This window comes from Stegostoma tigrinum, unplaced genomic scaffold (assembly GCF_030684315.1).
Source record: "Stegostoma tigrinum isolate sSteTig4 unplaced genomic scaffold, sSteTig4.hap1 scaffold_436, whole genome shotgun sequence".
NCBI classification, from domain to species: Eukaryota; Metazoa; Chordata; class Chondrichthyes; order Orectolobiformes; family Stegostomatidae; genus Stegostoma; species Stegostoma tigrinum.
The window spans coordinates 8700-30327 of NW_026728364.1; the positions used below are offsets into that span (position 1 = coordinate 8700).

The following is a 21628-nucleotide window of genomic DNA, read 5'->3' on the forward strand; positions in this document are numbered from 1 at the left end:
CGTTACTTGTTAACTTTACCGTTTAATGTGTGGCTCAGTGTCAGTCTTTGTGGCATTATACACACACTGTTCTACCCGCCTCTCCTGCTGTACACAAGGTTTCCCGACAAAAGGCACCTTTATGTGGAACACAAGCAGTTTCTCCTGACAATGGGAACCGTTGGCATGAGCTGGGATATGAAATATACAATGAGCTGAAGTAGCCCCACACTCATGTTACTCATTTACCTTTCAATTTCAATTTTCAATTTACAAAACCCAGCAATCCATTCACTTCAGGTGCTGGGAACCTGACAAAAGCAGCGCTGGGCAGACAGTCCTCTTCGGGATGTCCGTCAATTTGCAAGGGTAGAAAAGCTGTCAACTTCACTCGAGCAAGAGAGGATACAATATTCCAATCTTCCAATCCAAATCAGATGCCGTAACAATTACACCACTGGCTCCACATGTCTTGCTGCAGCTTTCATCCTGTCGATTGCGATGTCATCAGGGATACTGGTGGAAAAAACCATTTGCAAGGTGAATATCCTGCAAAATAATCACCATCACTGCTGCACTTCAATGTTCCCCACTTTGTGAAGCGGTGAATGTCACTGGCAAACGAAACACATTAGCCCTCACATGCCTGCATCACTGTCACCTGTTTCTTTGCCACCTGTTTCTCTGCTGGAACTTGCCATTGTTTTATTCACAGTCATTGCAAAGTTCTGCCTCACATATCTTTTTTTATTATTTATCCTCGCAAATTAAAAACATCCCCTAGTCTTGAAATCTCCCATCCTTGGGAAATGACGACCACAATTCATACCATCTACATGTCTCATTATTTTATGAACTTCTAACAGGCCGCCTCTCAACCTCCTAAGCACCAACAAGAAATGTCAAAGTCAATCCGACCTTTCTCTACAAATCAAAGCTTCCATACCAGGCAACATCCTGGTAAACCTCTTCTTAACGCTCGCCAGCTTCATGTTATGCCTCCTGTAATTGTGTGACAGAAACCGCACATTGTATTCCAGAAGAGGTCTCATCAACATCCTGTGCAACCTTAATATGACTTCCCAACTCCTAAACTGAAACAAGCTCCTGAGATTGTGCTCCTGAGATGCTGCTTGGCCTGCTGTGTTCATCCAGCCTCACATTTTATTATCTTGGAATTCTCCAGCATCTGCAGTTCCCATTATCTCTGATACAATTGAGGAATGAAGGCTGCCTGCCAAAAAACTGTTTAACCACTGTCTGAATGGGATGTAAACTTCAAATAATCATGTACCTGGATCCCCTAAGTCCATGAGTAGGCACCTTAACAGTGAGAGAAAGTCTGTGGGAGGATGAGGAATAGTTTTGAATTTCTTTGACCTCACATCTGAAGAAATTTATTGTACACATGCAGCTGAATAAGTTCAACAATTCATTCTCCGTGAAGAACTATAAATTAACCTGAACATTTTTCAATTAAAAAGTAAAGTTAGACCCTCTCGAGTCAGAAGGAAGCCATCGCTGTTCTGTTTCTGAACTTCCCTTACCCAACAGGTTCTGCAACATGTCCATATGAAGATGGATAAGGGAGAACCAGTGGATGTAGTGAACCTGTACTTTCAGAAAGCCTTTGATAAAGTCCCACAAAGGAGAATGGTGAACAAAATTAGGGCACATGGTACTGGGGGCAAAATACTGAGTTGGATTGAAAATTGGCTGGCTGACAGGAAGCAAAGTGTAGTGATAAACGGGTCCCTTTCAGAATGGCAGGCAGTGACCAGTGGGGTACCACAAGGTTCAGTGCTGGGACCGCAGCTGTTTACGATATATATTAATGATATAGACGAAGGCATTAGAAGTAATATTAGCAAATTTGCTGATGACAAAAAATTGGGTGACAGTGTGAAGTGTGAGGAGGATGTTATGAGAACACAGGGTGAGTTGGACAAGCGAGGTGAGTGGACGGATACGTGGCAGATGCAGTTTAATGTGGATAAATGTGTGATTATACACTTTGGTGGCAAGAACAGGAAGGCAGATTACTATCTCAATGGAGTCAAGTTCGGTAAAGGGGAAGTACAACGAGATCTAGGTGTTCTTGGACATCAGTCAATGAAAGCAAGCATGCACGTACAGCAAGCAGTGAAGAAAGCTAATAGCATGCTGGCCTCATAACAAGAGGAATTGAGTACAGGAGCAAAGAGGTCCTTCTGCAGCTGTACAGGGCCCTGGTGAGACCGCACCTGGAGTATTGTGTGCTGCTTTGGTCTCCAAATTTGAGGAAGGACATTCTGGCTATTCAAGGAGTGCAGCGTAGGTTCCTGAGGTCAATTCCTGGAATGGCGGCCGGGACTATCATATGTTGAAAGATTGGAGCGACTGGCCTTGTATACACTTGAGTTTACAAGGATGAGAGGGGATCTGATTGAGGCGTATAAGATTATTAAGGGATTGGACACTCTGGAGGCAGGAAGCATGTTTCCGCTGATGGGTGAGTCCAGAACAGAAGACACAGTTTAAAAATAAGGGGTAGGCCATTTAGAGCAGAGTTGAGGAAAAACTTCTTCACCCAGAGAGCGGTGGATATATGGAATGCACTGCCCCAGAAGGCAGTGGAGGCCAACTCTCTGGATACTTTGAAGAAAGAGATAGATAGAGCTCTTAAAGATAGTGGAATCAAGGGTTATGAGGATAAGGCAGGAACAGGATACTGATTGTGGATGATCAGCCATGATTGTAATGAATGGTGGTGCTGGCTTGAAGGGTCGAATGGCCTATTCCAGCACCTATTGTCTATTCATTCACCATATCCAGATACATGAACGTTGGATCACTCTCCAAAGGTATCAGTAACTATTGCCAATCCTCAGTTACATCTGGAGAACTTGATGTTTGACCTTTCTGAACCAGTGCAGGTCATGTGGTGAAGTCGCACTTGCAATGATATTAGGTAGCGAGTTCCCAAATGGTCGTGAAGGATTAGTGATGTTTTCCAAAAGAACAATTTAAATGTTTTCACATTTTTGATTCAATCCAATGATCTGACATATTACACAAGGTTGTCACAAAACAATATTTGATACCAGGCACTTAATAGGACAAGTGACCCAAAACTGGCCAAAGAAGTAGGTTTCAAGGAACATCCTGAACAAACAAGGGGACTTTGAAAACCAGGGATGTTTAGGGAGTAAATTCAAGAGCTTATGGCCTTAGGAACTGAAAACATGAAAAAGGTGGGAGTTAAAACCAGAAACCCACAGGAGGTTGCAAGTCAGGGAGAACAAATGTCTTGAAGGAAAAAGCAAAAGAACAGTAGATGCTTGAAAGTTGTAACACAAGCAGAAATTGATGTAAAACTCAGCTTATCTGGCAGTGCTTGTGGAGAGAGAGCAGCATTACTGTTTTGTGTCCAGTGACCCTTCTTCAGATATATCTCAGAGGGGTTTGCAGCTGGAGGGACTATCAAACGAAAGAGGTGTGATGACAAAATTTCAAAATAAGGATATGAATTTCAAAACCTTGGTGCTTTGCCACTGAGAAAATGTTTATGTTAGTGAGCACAGAATGGCAAAACTTGAAGATGTTAAAATCGGTGAGAATAAACACATGGGCAGCAGATTTTTGGATCATTTCAAGATTTCAGGGAAGTAGTATTAAGAAGCCGGCCGGGAGCGTGTTTGGGGAGTTAAGTCGAGAGGGAGCAAAGGAATGGATGAGAGTTTCAGCAGCAGATGAACTGAGATGCTGTTGAGGTTGAAATTGTATGTGGCCTTTGTGATAATGAGCGTGGCGGTGAGTAATGTGGTTAGAAGCTCATCTTCGGGTGAAATATTGCACCCTGACTGTGACCAGTGTGTTACCTGCCAGTTACCAGGGGCAGGGATGGAGTCAGTGGCGAGGGAGTAGAATTTTGCTCCCAGCCTGGATTGACATTTTTCATTGTCTATTTAAATGTGATCTATACCCCTTTTCAAACAGGAACGGACTTGGCAGCAGAACTAATTGGTGAACCAACTGTCAGCTTTATTGAGACAAAGTGTGGAGTTTGTCTGTTATGAAGTAAACTACAGTGACAAACTCAGACAGCTATTTACAGTTGAATGTGGACTATACTGCTGAAGTCAATAACTAGGCAGTAGAGCAGTGAAACAACTTATTGGAGGTTTTGCAGCCTCGGTCTTCAAACTTTTTCTTCTGTCTTGAGCTTTTATCTTCTGATTCTCGTTGCTTTCCATTGCACAGACCTTTCTTGAGAATCTCTTTTCTGCTTGTTCTTTTTTGATTAACCTCCCTCTCTGCCCAATCACAGTTCATTAAAACAACACTCACCTCACTTCACCACGTGATGTTCTTCATATTCATAATTATTCTCTTTCCATCTTACCTGAGGACTGCTAGACCTGTATTTATTCCCCTTATTTCACCGCTATTTCTCTATTCGCTGACAGAGCGGTATCAAGAGTATCTTTAGCTTTGAGCTGCAGGAAGCCTTTTCAATCGCGACTTATTTCAAAATAACAAAAGAACTGGGATGTTGTAAATCAGGAACAAAAACAAAGTTGCTGGAAAAGCTCAGCAGGTCTGGCAGCATCTGTGAAGGTAAAAAAACAGAGTTAACGTTTCGGGTGCAGTGCCCCTTCCTCAGAGCGACTTATTAAAACCCCAGGATCGCTAATGTAACAATCTTTCTCATCCAGTTCTCAGTGTCATTTGTCTCAAAATGCAACATTGCGACGACGATCATTTGCTTCTGACAATAACACAAAGCACTGCGCATGCTCCAGCTCACCGTGAAGTCTGGCTGATTGATGTCAGTGCGCGACCAATAGGAGCACAGATGTGCCGTGCATGACCGGGCGGATGTCGCCCAATCGGAATGAAGGGAGGGCGGGATCAGTGAAAACCAAACCACGTGATCATCCACGACAGCGGTCCAGAGTCGCTGAGATAACCGGAACTGCAGATGCCGGAGAACCAAGATAACACGATGTGCAGCTGGATGTGCACAGCAGGCCAAGCAGCATCAGAGGGTCTAGATCCTTTGCTGAGACCAAGATTTGTGCAATTGAGGTAAGAGCAGGCCGCGGTAAAGAAAGCAAACCGGCAGAAAGCTGGAGGGAAGTGATATTCGTATGGGTTTGGAAGTTTTACAAACAGTTAGTGTACGTCGGAAAACACACGCATTTGAAACTCCCAGACTCACGTTTGCAGAAAACAAATCAACGCCTCAGATGGCGATAGGCCCGTGTGACCGTCACCATCTTTATTGGGGGCAATGATCCGCGGGGCGCACGCGCGAAAGCTTTGAAACTTTAAAAGGGCCGGGGTGAAGCTGGAGGAACACGACAGGACAGCCAGCATCAGAGAAACAGGAAAACTGACGTATTCGGGCCCACACCCTTCAGAAATGGGGGAGGGGAAGGCGATACTGAAATAAACAGGGAGAGACGGGGAGACAAGTGGAGAGGAAACAGACAAGTTAAAGAGGTGGGGATGGAGCAGGTAAAGGTGAGTGTAGGTGGGCAGGGGATGGGTCAGTCTATGGAGGACCAACAAGTCAAAGGGGTGGGATGAGGTTAGCAGGTAGGAAATGGGGGTGTGGCTTGAGATGGGAGGAGGGGATAGGTGAGAGGAAGAGCAGGTTAGGGAGGTGGGGATGAGCAATTGTTTATTGCAAACTGAGTGGAGGTGTTCTGTAAAGCGGTCCCTAAGCCTCTGCTTGGTTTCCCTGATGTAGTTGAGGTCACAATGGGAACAGCTGATGCAGTGTACCACATTAGCACCTGCATTCCCCATACAGATGGCCTAAAAGCCCTACGCTATTTCCTGTCCTGCAGGTCTGACCAGTTCCCCTCCACTGACCCCATTATGTGCTTCGGTGAACTTGTCCCACTGCCTACAGACAAAGGGGGTGGCCATGGGTACCTGCATGGGCCCAAGCTTTGCCTGCCTCTTTGGAACAATCCCTCTTCTGTACCTCCTCCTCCAGTACATGGATGACTGTATCGGCGCTGCCTCGTGCTCCTATGAGGAGCTCGAACAGTTCGCCCACTTCACCAACACCTTCCACCCCAACCTTAAGTTCACCTGGACCATCTCTAACCACCTCTCTCACCTTCCTGGTCCTCTGTTTCCATCTTGGGGAACAATCTCAAAACCGATATATATTTCAAGCCCACTGACTCCCATAGCTACCTAGAATACACCTCCTCCCACCTGTCAAGTTTGTTTTCGGAGACCCTCACGGACGTGCTGCAATAACAAGACACAGACCTGTTTAGAAAAACACCAATCATTTTCTTACCAAGCAAGTACAAGCTGTGAAGAATCACTGTACTCAACCCGGCACACAGTGCAGAGTCTCACAAGGAGTTCTCCCTGGACAGTCCCTGCTTTTTATACTTTACAAAAGACATGATACAGAAAATGATTTCACAATTTACAATGGCATCATACATAAAACAATTACTACAACAGACAAAAACAGGATACCAAGCAATTATTACATCAACAACATAAAAGACCAGGATATAGTTTTGATTGCTTGTGAAGTAGCTGCTAACGGCAGGAGGCGATTTTGAGTTGTTGTCTGGGACAGATTGTTTTTCAAGTTGCTAGTGTGTCTGGCTAGGACAAAGTCAGTGCCCTGGCCCCTTAGTCAGCGACAGAAGTTACATACTTTCGAGGTTTCACACCTTTACAAATTTTCCCCACCTAACCCTATTTGATACAGATTGATTCTAATTTCAGTTCAGTCAGGAAACTTAAGACAGTGTCTGCATACCGATGTGTGAGAAGAAAAGGAGTTACAAAAGCTTTACACTGAATTCCTAGCTGGGCAGGAAGCTTCAGGGCAGTGCCTGCATACCGATGTGAGTAGATAAAAGACTTTACTTCTATAAATCAAAGTCTCTGTATAGGAATCAAATGCAGATGAAAGACTTTGATTTCTCTACTTCTTTAAATTAATGGGATGTTATCACATTAACATCTCACACCCACCCTCCGTCCTGCAAAAATGCCATCTCCTATTCCCAATTGCTTCACCTCTGCCGCATCTGCTCCCAGGATTCCACTCCCGTACATCTATGATGTCCTTGTTTTTCAAGGACCGCAACTCCACTCCCCACCTCCCCACTGCAGTGGTCAAGAACACCCTTGACCGTGTCTCCTGCATTTTTCTACAACTCCTCCCTCGCACCCTGTCCCTGCAAAAACAACTGAAAAAGAATCCCCCTCATCCTCACATACCACTCCACCAATCTCCGGATCGAACACGTCATCCTCTGACACTTCCGCCATCAGCAATCCGACCTCACCATCAAAGACATTTTTCCCTCCCCACCCTTGCTTGCCTTCCGGAGAGACCAGTCTCTCCGTGACTCCCTTGTCCGCTCCACACTGCCCTCCAACCCCACCACTCCTGGCACCTTCCCCTGCAACCAAAGGAAGTGCTACACTTGCCTCCACACCTCCTCCCTCTTCTACCCCCCCCCCCCACCATCCCAGGCCCCAAGAAGACTTTCTACATCGAGCAGATGTTCACCTGCACATCTGCTAATGTGGTATACTGCATCCCCTGTACCCGTTGTGGCCTCCTCTACATTGCGGAAACCAAGCAGAGGCTTGGGGACTGCTTTGCAGAACACCTACGCTCAGCTCGCAAGAAACAACTGCACCTCCCAGTCGCGAACCATTTCAACTCCCTGTCCCATTCCTCAGATGACATGTCCATCCTGGGCCACCTGCAGTGCCACAACGATGCCACCCAAGGGTTGCAGAAACAGCAACGCATATTCTGCCTGGGAACCCTGCAGCCCAATGGTGTCAATGTGGATTTCAGAAGCTTCGAAATCTCCCCTCCCCCAACTGCATCCCAAAACTAGCCCAGCTTGTCCCTGCCTCCCTAACCTGTTCTTCCTCTCTCCTATCGCCTCCTCCCACCTCAAGCTGCACCCATATTTCCTGCTTACTAACTTCATCCCACCCCCTTGACCTGTCTGTCCTCCCTGGACTGACCTATCACCTCCCTACCTCCCCACCTATACTCATCTTTACCTGCTCCATGCCCGCCTCTTTAACTTGTCTGTCTCCTCTCCAAATATCTTTTCTCTCCATCTTTGATCTGTCTCTCCCTATTTAGTTCAGAATCCTCTTCCCCTCCCCCATTTCTGATGAAGTGTCCAGGCCCGAAATGTCAGCTTTCCTGCTCCTAAGATGCTCCTTGGCCTGCTGTGTTCATCCAGCTCCACACCTTGTTATCTTGGATTCTCCAGCATCTGCAGTTCCTATTATCTCTTATCCAAGAGAAATGTTTGTTTCTTATGGATTTCTTTCCCAGACTGTTGGATCATAGCAGCTCACACTGCTCTTGCTCACTTCTGTGCTCCCTGATCACCTTTGTCGGTGTCTAATCTCTTCAGTCTCTAATGATGGATAGATTTGATCTCTGTAGTATTTTACTGTAATTTCCTTGTACCTTTTTTGTAAATAAATTTTCCACTGCTGCCCACCCCCTGACCATGTGCTGCTCTCTTACCAGATTAATTTTTGAATGGTATCTTTCACAGTCAGGAAATATTTTCCCAGAAAGAGAGTGTATTTTTCTTCCATTTCAGACCCCAAATTCTACAGCGTTTTTATCTGTGTCATTCATTTTGCACTTCTGCAACATTTACTGTGTGTTTCTCCTTCCACAGATACCAGCGATCGTTGCCAAAGCCCTGTTCCCTGTGGGGAAGGTGATGTTTAACTTTCGTGTGCTGCTGCAGTTTGTATGATAAAGGTGCTCAAATGGAGCATTGTGAGAGAAGTTACAGATCATTCATCTAGCGATACCGAAGAGCTAATGGTGTATGTTCAAATCAACAAACTATTTGTATTTTTATCATCTTTTATAATTTCACAAAAATATTATCAACAAACTTTTGACGTAAGGCCATATTAGGTCAGGTGACCAAAAAGTCACCAAATCTACAGGTTTTCCTGACTCTCTCAAGGAAAGCAAACCTCAGAGGTTTATCAGGGGAATTCCAGATCACGTTTTCTGGCAACTTTACAAACAGCCTCCAATAGTGAAGGGATGATTAAACGCATTGTTGGAGTCTGGAACTAAATGAGTTGTTGAAGTCTTGAAGGTTGTTTGGTGCAGGGAGATAGGGCTCATCACAGCCAGGAATTAAATCAAGGGTGAGAATTTTAAATTGTTGTTTATAAATAGGAGCCTTTGTGGGTCAGGGAGCACAGCAGTGATGGTGAACAGGTCTTGGTACAAATGAACTTGTGTGCAGCAGAATTTTAGGTATTCTTGAGGTTGCAGGGATGTTGAATGTGGGAGGCCGACTGGCAGTGAGTTTGGGTAGTTAAGTCTAGAGATTACACAGGAATAGATGAGAGGTTCAGCAGATGAGCTGAAACTAAGGTGTCACTGTCAGTCATTGTCACTGAAGTGGAAGTAAGTGGTTTTTGTGCAGAGCTCCGCTGTTTACCCTCACCTCACCTCAGGAATTCAGCTGTTTGTGAATTTGCGGATCAAGTCTGTAATAAGATCAGGAACCGAGTGCCCACCATGGCCCAAGCTGGGTGTCACTGAGCAGGTTACTGCTGAGTAAGTGCTGCTTACGACCGCTGTCAATGACGCCTTCCATCACTTTACTGATGATAGAGAGTAGATTGCTTGAGGGGAAATTGGTCGGGTTCGATTTTCAATGTTTTTGTGCTGAACAGACCTGGGCAGTTTCCCAAATTGTTAGTAGATGCCAGCGCCGTAGCAGGACTGAAATAGTTTGGCTTGGATGCTCGCAAGCTCTAGAGCACTAGTCATCGCTACTGTTGCCAGAGTGTTGCCAGGGCCCATAACCTTTGCACTGTTCATTCATTTCTTTAATATCATGTGAAATGAATCAAATTGGATGAAAACTCACATCTCTGATGTTGGGGACCTCTGGAGAAGGCTGAGATGGATCATCCAGTTGGCACTTCTGGCTGAAGATTGCTGCAGACTTGTCTTTTGCATGGATAGGTTGGGCTCCTGTGTCGGGTAAAGATGGGGATTTTTGGCATGCTTCCTCCAGTGAGTTGTTTAATTGTCCATCACCGTTCACGACTGGGTGTGGCAGAACTGCGGAGCTTGCATCTGATCTATTGGTTATGGGGTGGCTTAACTCTAACTCTTGCTGCTTATGCTATTTGGCATGCAGATAGTCCTGTTTGGTGGTTTTACCAGGTTGGCACCTTATTTTTAGGTATGCCTGGTGCTGCCCTTGGCATGCCCTCCAATACTCTCCATTCAACCAGTGTTGGTCCCCTGGATCAATGGCAATGGCTGTCTGTAGGATATGCTGGGCAATGAGGTTACAGATTGTGCTGGAGAAGGTCTGCTACTGTTGCAGTCTCTCTCAAAGCCTCATAGATATCTGGTTTTGAGCTCCTGTGTCTGTTCCAAGTCTGTCCCTTTTAGCCGAAGTTAGTGCCACCCAACGCAATGGGGGGTATTATCAAGTTTAAGATGAGGCTTTGTCTCCACAGGACTGTGCGGTGGTTGCTGTTATCAATCCTGTCATGGACAGATGCCTCTGCAGCTGGGAAATTGGTGATGATGAGATCAGCTATATTTTCCCCGTTTGGTGCGTCAGCACCTGCTGCAGTCCCAGCCAAGCAGCTTTGTCCTTTAGGACTCGACTAGCCTGATTGGTAATCCTCCTACAAACTACTCCTGATGTGGACATTGAGTACATTTAGTGCTATTCACACTCGCAGTGTTTCCTCCAAGTGCTGTTCAACATGATAGAGTTTTTTGCTTCTTAAAATTCACTCTTGGGATGTGGAAATCGCTGGCTGGACCAGCGTTTATTACCTGGAAGGTAGTTAAGAGTGAAGCACATCACTATGGGTTTGGAGTCACATGTCATCCAGACCAGGTAAGGATGGCACATTTCCGGAAAGGACATAAGTGAACCAGATGGGTCTTTCCTGATAATTGGCAATGGTTTCATGGTCATCATTAGAATCTTAGTTCCAGATCATTATTTAATTCATGTTTCACCATCTGCCATGGCAAGATGCGAACCCAGGTCCCCAGAATGTTATCTGGGTCTCTGGATTAATAATCTAGCGATAATACTACTGCTGATTTATCAACCAAGGGAGGATGGTACATGGTAATCAGCAGGAGCCATGAGACTTCCAGGCGTCAGAGTCAATGTTGAGTACTCCCAGGTCAAATAATCTGGTCAGAATAGCACTGTGCTGTCACGTCTGCTGGGACAGGGCTTCACTAAGGACAATGATAGTGGTGTGTGTCATTGTTTGCCAGGTATGTTTCCATGAGTCTGACACTGTTCCTTGACTCGTCTTTGAAGCGGCTCTCCAAATTTTGCCACTAGCCCCCAGATATTATTAAGCAGGAGTTTGGGGGGTCGATAGGGCTGATTCTGCAGTTGTCTTTCCTAGTTCCCTGGTAGATGCCAAATGGGCCACCCAGCTTCATTCCTTTGTTGAAACTTTGCAGTGATTTGCAACTGAGTGGCTTGCTGAGGTTGGCAAATTTCTTTCCCCGAAGGACATTAGATTTTTTTTTTCTCTCTGTCATCAGCAATCGTTGCCATGGCAACCAGTTGATTCTTCCAGTTTTTTTATTGAATTCAAATTCCACCATCTGCTGAGATAGGATTTGAACCTGGACTTCTGTTGTACATTTTAACATTCTGGATAAAAGTTAGTCATCAGGTTTGTTCACTCATTTTTAAATATCACTAACACAGGCATGGTTTCTTTGCAAAACACTGTCCATCATCCTGTCTCCTCCATCCTCCCCTCCAACGGCAAGTGAAGGAGACACATGCCCTATTCTCACGAAACTACAAATATTCCAACTCTTATTTCTCCTCCTCCTCCCTGCCTCTTCCCCGATGCCAATTCACAGATATTGTTACTTGTTCTGTCTGTTTCTCTTTTCTGGTTATGTCCTTCTCACCCATTCTGTTTAAAACCAATGTTCGACCTCACCGTCATTTGAAAATCCCACTCCATCTCTCTTTCCTGTCTGAAATCCATGTAGTAAATGTCCCTCAAGGATCTATCCTTGGCCCATGCTGTTTCTCACCAACATACTTCCAGGAGGTGAGATCTTCGACAAGCACTGTGTTAACTTTCACATGTATTCTACAATGTTCAGATCTAACTCGTCTCCATCACTTTGCTCCACTGTTACTCAATTATAAAACTGCTTATCATGCTTCCACTACTTGATTAGCTGAAATTTCCTCCAATAACACTTTGTGATAGTAAAACACATTGCCTTCAGTTATTATTACAAATTATTTTTCCTTACTATTGTACTGAATCCATCCCTCTCATTGGGAACTGTCTGAGGCTGAACTGCACCCTTCTCAATAATGCTCTCATATCTGGTCTCAAGAAAAACATCTTACCGTACATTTCAATCACAAATGCCAGAAATTTCAATCTCTAAAATGCTCCTTCTCTCCACCTCACTCCAGCTCATTCGCGACTGAAACCCCTTACCCATGTCTGTGTTGCCTTAAGCTTGACAATTCCAAAAGAGAACCCTCTCTTCTCTGCCTTATCAAGAATCTGCTCCCACGATGAGAAATATTTCCTCTGCATTTATCCTGTCAACTCCCTTAAGAATCCTCTATTTTTAATTAGAACATCTCTCATTCTTCAAAAAAAATCTAGTTAGTATATTCCAGACCTGTTTAGTCTTAGCTTAAAACATAATCCCTCCAAACCAATGATCATCTTAGTTCATCTTCTTTGAAATGCCTCCAGTGAAGTTATATACTTGCTCGAATAAGTGGACCAAAAAAGCTGCTCGCATTCTTCCAGATGTGGTCTTGCCAGCAAGTTGTACATTTGTCCTAAGACATGTATTCCAAACTCTTCTACTGCAAACACCTTGACATAAGCATAACATCCCATGACCCTTCCCGATTACCTGTTGCAACTGTGTGCTCGCTTCATGCTTCCTGCACAATTATTCCTGAATCCCTTTTGTGTTGCAGTTTTCCACAGTTTTTACATTTTTAAATAACACTGTTCTTTGGTCATGTCCTCAAAAAATAGCAACTTCTCGTTTTCCCAAAATATACTCCATTTGCCGACTTGTCGCCCATTTATCAATATCTCTCCATAAACTCTAACCCTCATGGAACTTGACTGTTATCCCTTTTTTATGAGATCCTCCCTCATTCTTCTCATCTTTTTGTTGGGAGCACTGGGCAACATGACACATCTGTAATTGCTGCCTTTTTCAGGGGCGTTTTTTCAAATGACTGGGAGAAGCTTACTGCCCCTTTCTCAGAATCGAGACAACTTGTTCATCAAGTTGCATTGGGCCGGAAAAGCTGATGTCTCATTGTGGCAGTGCAGCAGCACAGAAGGAAAGAAAAGGAAGCAAATCCTGCTGCCTGCATCTCACTAAATCTTGGCCATTCTTTGCCTTGTGTCAAACACCTGTTGTTCTGTTCAGTGACATGAAGCCCCAATGTGGAAATTCCTAGAAACCCAAATAGAAATCCCTCGAATCAGCTGCTGACTCCCACAAGGAATAATGTGCAGCAGGAACAATGCACAGTTACCCTCGGCCAGGAGGAGGGGATGTTGTGGATTCCTACTCTGACAGTGATGGATTTTATGAATTTGTGTTACAGGATATTACAAGTGGACTTTCAGGTAGGAAGCTCAATAATTGTAACACCAAACTCTGACAGAATTACTCAATTCATCAGGACCTGGATATTCGCATTGTGTGTGAGTATTGTGTTCCTGCTCATTCCCATTTGCCATGTAAAATCTCTCTCTTATTACTCCATTCTCTCAATAGATCTTTCCTACAACTTTCAATATATGTCCTGTAGTCCTTTTTTATGGCCAGTTGAGTGTACATTTTACCATTCTAATGTTTATCTTTTGTAAACACCTCCTATCAAAGGTCCCCTCAAAATCCTTTGTAACAAGGAGATCAATCTCAGTTTCCCCAAGCGCCTGATTACCGAATGACAGTTTGCTTCTTGTGTGTAAGGCACTCATCCACTTTTCATTTCCACTTACCTGCATGAGTACAGCCCCAACAATATTAAAGGAAGTTAACATCCTCCAGATGAAGCAGTGTCGGAGTGGTGTCCCATCCACCACATTCAACATTCCCTTCTACACCACTGAGGCAAAGTGGCATCTCTGTGCCTAAGGTAAAGTCACCATTATCTTACCTGACCATCGGGCTGGTTTAACCTGAAGATTACCATACCCCAGGCAAGAGGAGAGGTTGTGAAGGAGAGTCCATCTATTGTCGATGGATATTCTCAATATGTCCCAGCAATACCTAAGTCACATGAAATTATAACTTTTAAAAAAAACCCTATCCATGCAACTAAAAACCCTCTTCCTACAAACCATTCTGTTAAATCTCCTCTGCCCCCTATCAGGGACCCTCCCGTCCTTCACGGTGTGTGGGGGATCTTTGGTTTGCACAGACTCAGCTCGTCTCTGTGATGTCATCATGCTGTGACAATGGCACTGAACCTCACTGTCTCTGAGGGTGGTAGGCACCGAGATCCTCATAGCGTTTAAGGCATATTTAGATGCCCACTTGTGATGCCAACGCAGACAGGTCTATAGGCCAAGTGCTGGAAAATTAGATTAGAATAGTTAGGGTGTGGTTTTTAACCAGCCCAGGCTGGATGGGCCACAAAGCCTTTTTCTGTACTGTAGTCCTCTGAGACTCTTCACATAGGAAGATGCCCAGCAATATTTCAAGTTATTTCAGAAAATGAGATATTAGAATAAATGACTCATGATTGGTCAGTGTTTTCGGGAGAAAAGTGAGGTAGAGAGGTAAAGCGGTTGACTTCAATTCTGGGGCCTGAAGCCCAGGAAATTGAAAGTACCGCCATCATGTGGATGAATAAAAATAAGGATTGTATTAGAGGAAAGAAATATCGTTCTTGTATCATTGATCTGTGAGGCTGGATGATATGTGAGACAAGAAGGGTTCTGAGACTGGAGAAGACTACAAAAATAGAGAAAAGTGAGCTTGGAGGAGATTACAGAAATGGGGAAGATTGTGAGGCTGTAGGAGACCAGACAAAGGGAGGTTTGTGACGGTAAAGACAATTATAGAGCTAAAGAAGTTTGTGGGCTGGAGGAGATGACAGATAAGGTGGTCTGTGAGACTGGAGGAATCTAGATAGATGGTGTGAGTTGAGGCTGGAGGGGGATTCCACAGATGTGAAGGGTGTTGAGGCTCGAGAACGATGCCTGCAACAATGCAGGTAGCGTGGCTTGAGGGCATGATCTGGAGGGTAGTGAGGTCTGAGGTATGATTCCTGCAGTAGGGAGGGTAGTGAGGCTCCAGGGTGGATTATCATCATAACAGCACAGTGGTGTACTTACAGCAGATGGAGTGCAGCAGTAATAGAAAGTACCACTTTCTCCAAATCGAATAAAAGTGGAAATCAATATTTGCCTGTGCAGCAAAGGCCACGTCCCACAAGTAAATTAAAATTGATGTGTCTCTGGTTTGGAGAGAGTGAACAGAAGCTCAGGTAATTCTCCATTGTAGCAATGTTTGGTAACTGTGGAGTACAACATTCAGATAATTGGCAAAAAATGCAGAGTGAAAATGTGAAGAGTGTTTGACTCCGCAAGTTCCCAGGATCTGGAACAGTCTGAATGGCAGCTGGATGCAGATTTAGCAGTTATTCTCAAGAGAGTTGGGATTTAACTTTTCAAGGAATGATGGGCAAATGGTTGGGGAATTGTTTCAGTTTTGCAGCACCTCCCAGAGTGAGAGTGAAGCCTTTGACATGATTCCACATGGTAGACTGATGCGTAAAGTTAGATCACATGTGATTCAGGAAGAGCTTGCTAATTGGAAGCGGAATTGGCTCAGTTGGAGGAGAGACCGTGGTGATGGAGGATTTTTCAGAGTGGAGTTCTGTGACCAGCATGTTCCACAGCATTTGGCACAGGGTCCACTTTTGTTTCTCATTTATATTAATGATTTGGATGAGAATTTAAGGGACAAGATTAGTAAGTTTGCAGATGATACTAGAATTAGTGGTATGAAATGTTGGTATAGTGGTCAGTGAAGGTTATCGAAGATGACAGCAAGATCTTGATCAATTATGTCAATGGGTTGAGGAGTGGAGGATGAAGTTCAATTTGAATAAATGTGAGACATTGTATTTCAGTAAAATGACCAGGGTAGGACTTGCACAATTGATGGTTGCACCCAGGGTAGTGTTGTGGAACAGAGAAATGCTGAGATTCAAGTGCATAATTCTTTGAAGTTTATGTAGACAAGTAGACAGAGTGATTAATAAGTTGTTCAGCTCACTTGCTTTCATTGCTCAGACCTTAGAGTCTCAGAGTTGGGATGTTATGTTGAGGTTGTACAGGACATTGTTTTGGCTTCATTTGAGGTATTGTGTGCAGCTCTGGTCGCCCTGTTACAGGAAGGACATTATTATTAAACTGGAGACAGTTCAGAATAGACTTAGAACATAGAACATAGAACAGTACAGCACAGAACAGGCCCTTCAGCCAACAATGTTGTGCCGACCATTGATCCTCATGGATGCACCCTCAAATTTCTGTGACCATATGCATGTCCAGCAGTCTCTTAAATGACCCCAATGACCTTGCTTCCACAACTGCTGCTGGCAACGCATTCCATGCTCTCACAACTCTCTGCGTAAAGAACCTGCCTCTGACATCCCCTCTATACTTTCCACCAACCAGCTTAAAACTATGACCCCTCGTGCTAGCCATTTCTACCCTGGGAAATAGTCTCTGGCTATCGACTCTATCTATGCCTCTCATTATCTTGTATACCTCAATTAGGTCCCCTCTCCTCCTCCTTTTCTCCAATGAAAAGAGACCGAGCTCAGTCAACCTCTCTTCATAAGATAAGCCCTCCAGTCCAGGCAGCATCCTGGTAAACCTCCTCTGAACCCTCTCCAAAGCATCCACATCTTTCCTATAATAGGGCGCCCAGAACTGGACGCAGTATTCCAAGTGCGGTCTAACCAAAGTTTTATAGAGCTGCAACAAGATCTCACGACTCTTAAACTCAATCCCCCTGTTAATGAAAGCCAAAACACCATATGCTTTCTTAACAACCCTGTCCACTTGGGTGGCCATTTTAAGGGATCTATGTATCTGCACACCAAGATCCCTCTGTTCCTCCACGCTGCCAAGAATCCTATCCTTAATCCTGTACTCAGCTTTCAAATTCGACCTTCCAAAATGCATCACCTCGCATTTATCCAGGTTGAACTCCATCTGCCACCTCTCAGCCCATCTCTGCATCCTGTCAATGTCCCGCTGCAGCCTACAACAGCCCTCTACACTGTCAACGACACCTCCGACCTTTGTGTCGTCTGCAAACTTGCTGACCCATCCTTCAATTCCCTCGTCCAAGTCATTAATAAAAATTACAAACAGTAGAGGCCCAAGGACAGAGCCCTGTGGAACCCCACTCACCACTGACTTCCAGGCAGAATATTTTCCTTCTACTACCACTCGCTGTCTTCTGTTGGCCAGCCAATTCTGTATCCAAGCAGCTAAGTTCCCCTGTATCCCATTCCTCCTGACCTTCTGAATGAGCCTTCCATGGGGAACCTTATCAAATGCCTTACTGAAGTCCATATACACCACATCCACAGCTTGACCCTCATCAACCTTACTAGTCACATCCTCAAAAAACTCGATAAGGTTTGTAAGGCATGACCTACCCCTCACAAAGCCGTGTTGACTGTATTTGATCAAGCCATGCTCTTCCAGATGGTCATAAATCTTATCCCTCAGAATCCTTTCTAACACCTTGCAGACGACAGACGTGAGACTTACCGGTCTATAATTGCCGGGGATTTCCCTATTTCCTTTCTTGAAGAGAGGAATTACATTTGCCTCGCTCCAGTCCTCAGGTACGACTCCAGTGGAGAGCGAGGATGCAAAGATCTTCGCAAGTGGCGAAGCAATTGCATTTCTCGCTTCCCAAAGCAGCCGAGGACAAATCTGATCCGGGCCTGGCGACTTGTCAATCTTAATGTTTGACAAAATTTTCAGTACATCAGCTTCCTCTATCTCTATCCATTCCAGCATGCACACCTGCTCTTCAAAGGTTTCATTCACTACACAGGTCGTTTCTTTCGTAAAGACAGAAGCAAAAAACTCATTTAGGGCTTCCCCTACCTCCTCAGGCTCCACACACAAGTTCCCTATGCTATCCCTGATCGGCCCTACTCTTTCTTTGACCATTCTCTTATTCCTCACGTAAGTGTAAAATGCCTTTGTGTTTTCCCGGATTCCTTCTGCCAAGCCTTTCTCGTGCCCCCTCCTGGCTCTCCTCAGACCATTTTTGAGCTCCTTCCTTGCCTGCATGTAATCCTCTCTAGCTGAACTTGACCCTAGCTTCCTCCACCTTATGTAAGCTACCTTCTTCCTTTTCACTAGAAGCTCCACCGCTCTCGTCATCCAAGGTTCCTTTATCTTACCCCGTCTTGCCTGTCTCAGAGGGACATATTTACTCATCACTCCCAACAACTGTTCCTTAAACAATCTCCACATGTCTATAGTTCCCTTACCATGGAACAACTGCTCCCAGTCCATGCTTCCTAACTCGTGTCCTAACTTGCTGGGATGTTGCCAGGAATGGAGGGCTTGATTATCAAATAGACGGCCAAAGCTGGCACTTTTCTCACTGCAGCATAATGGGTTAACGAGTGGCCTTAGAGGTTCATAAAATCATGAGGGCACAGATTATGCAAATAGCAAGGGTTTATTCCCGAGGTTGGCTGATTTCAAGACAAGCGGACATGTGTGTAAGGTGAGAGGAGAAAGACATATTTAAAAAGACATGAGGGAAACTTTTATTTTTACGGAGTTGTCCATGTGTGGAACAAACTTTCAGAGGAAGTGGCAGATACAGGTACAGTCACGTTGTTTAAAAGACATTTGAATTAGGACATAGACAAGAGAGGTTTAGAGGAGTATATGCCAGATGCAGGCAGATGTGATCAGTTTAAAATAAAACATATTTATTTAATATACATTTCAAAATTCTAAATTGGAGTAAGGCCAACTTTGACATTGTTGGGCAAGAACTTGCAAAAGATGATTGAGAGAGGTAATATGCAGGTCAAGGAATGCTTGGAAAGTGGGAGGTCTTCAAAACTAAAATAAGGAGAGCCCAGACACAATATGTTCCTGTTCATGTGAAGGGCAAGGCTGGTAAATGTAGGGGATACTGGCTGACTGGAGAAATTGAGGCTGTGGTCAAGAAAAAGGCGGCAGCACATGTCGGGTATTGACAGCAGGAATTGGGTCAATCCCTCGAAGTACAAGGGCAGTAGGAGTATACTCGAGAAATCAGGACGGCAAAAAGGAGACATGAGCTATCTTTGGCAAATCAAGTTAAGGGGAATCCCAAGAGATTCTGAAACTTCATTTGGGACAAAAAAGCAACTAGGGAGAAAATAGGGCCCCTTTAAAGATCAACGAGGCTGTCTGTGTGGAACTGCAGGCTGAGATAGTGAATGAGTATTTCACATTAGTATTTACTGCAGAGAAGGATATGGAAGCTAGAGAACATGGAGACATAAATAATGAGTCGTGAAAAGTGTCTACATTACAGAGATCTAGGTGCTGGATGTCTTAAAATGCATAAAGGTGGATAGGTTCCTGGCACCTGATCAGGTGTTACCCACAAACTCTGGGAGAAGCTGGGGAAGTAATTGCTGGCCCCTTGCTGAGGTATTTGTATCACTGACACTAGTGAAGTGCCAGAAGGCCGGGTGGCTAATGTGGTGCCATTCTTTCAGGAAAAGCCACGGGACCATCGACCGTTGAGCCTGATGTCAGTGGTGGGTAAGTTGCTGGTGGGGATTCTGAGGGACAGGATTTGCATGTGTTTAGAGAAGCAAAGACTGATTAGGGATAGTCAACATGGCTTTGTGAGTAGGAAATCTTGTCTCACTTAATTGATTGAGTTTTTTGAAGAAGTGACAAAGAAGATTGAAGAAGGCAAAGCAGTGGACATTGTCTATTATGGACTTCAGCAAGGCATTCACCAAAGCTCCACATGACAGATTGGTTAGCAAGATTAGATCAAATGGAACCCAGGGAGAGGTAGCTATTTGAAACAAAATTGGCTTGAAGGTAGGAGACAAGATTATGGTCAGCCAGGGGGGAGCGGATTCAGTCTAGATGACTATGAACAGCAGTGTGCTGCAAGGATCGGTGCTGGGTCCACTGCTTTTTTAATCATTGATGCAAATCATGTGGAATGAATATTGGAGGAATGGTTAGTAAGTTTGCAGATGACACTAAAATTGTTGTTGTAGTAGACAGCAAAGGCGTTTACTTCCCAAGCACAATGGGAACGTAATCACATGGGTTGATGGGCCAAGGAGTGATAGAAATAAGTTTAGTTCAGCTAAATGTGAGCGATTGCATTATGGTAATGCAAATCAGCGCAGGACTTAAACAGTTAATGATGAGGCCCTGGGGACTGTTATGCAACAGGGACTCCTTGGGGTGCATGTGCACAGTTCCTTGAAGGTGGATTGCAGGTTCAGAAGGTAGTGAAGATGATATTTGCTGTGCTTGCATTTATTGGTCAGTGCATTGAGTGTAGGAGTTGGGAGGTCAATGTTATAGGCTGAACAAGGCATTGATGATGCTGCGTTTGGAATACTGTGTTCAGTTCTGGTCTCCCTGCTATAGGAATGATGCTGTTGAACTTGGCAGGGTGCAGAAAAGATTTACAAGGATGTTGCAAGTGGTGGAAGTTTTGAGCTGTAGGGAGAAGTTGAATATGCTGGGTCTATTTTCCCTGGAGCATTGAAGGCTGACTGGTGACCTTATCGAGGTTGTTAAAATTATGGTGGGCGTAGGGTGAATGGCCAAGATTGTTTTCCCAGGTTAGGGGAGACGAGAACTAATAACATTGGCTTAAGCTGAGAGGGAAAGTCTTAAAAGGGAACCAAAAGAACTGCAGATGCCTTAAATCTTAAAAAAAAACAAATTTGCTGGAAAAGCTCAGCAGGTTTGGCAGCATCTGTGGAGGAGAGAAGAGTTTCGGGTTCTGAGGAAGGGTCACCGGTCCTGAAATGTTAACTTTTTTTTTCCTCCTTAACAGATGCTACAGGCCTGCTGAGCTTTTCCAGTGAATTTGTTTTTTTTTTAAAAGGGAAAGTGGGTGGTGCCTGTGTAGAATGAGCTGCCAGAGGAACTGGTGGAAGCTGGTAGAGTTACCCATCCAGATACCTCTTAAATGTCCTATGTGAATAGGAAGGGTGTAGCAGAATATAGGTCAAATGCTTGCAAATGGGATTAGATTAATTTGGGATATCTAGTCAGCATGGAAAACTGGGACCAAAGGGATTGTTTTGTGCTGTACAACGCTGACGAAGCATTTTTTGTTTTCATTTCAGATTTCCACAATTTTACTTCTGCACTATTCTTAGTCTTTCAGAGGGATCGAAAGGTTGAGTTACAGATCTATACAATGACTGTCCTTCCTCGCTGGCTTCCCCCACCTCTCTCTTTTGGTAGTTTTATGCAAACACTGACTGGATCCCTTACCTGGAGGATATTTATGAATGAATTTGTTCTAATGGTG

The 21628-nt window shown here is 44.4% G+C and overlaps 1 long non-coding RNA gene across 1 annotated transcript; it reads left to right on the top strand.

The window, feature by feature from the left end:
* Positions 1–4894: 4894 nt before the first annotated feature.
* Positions 4895–21628, top strand: LOC132208505 (uncharacterized). Its single transcript, XR_009444618.1, has 4 exons — positions 4895–5049; positions 8679–8832; positions 13653–13752; positions 21441–21628. It is a non-coding gene; the product is annotated as an uncharacterized LOC132208505 (long non-coding RNA).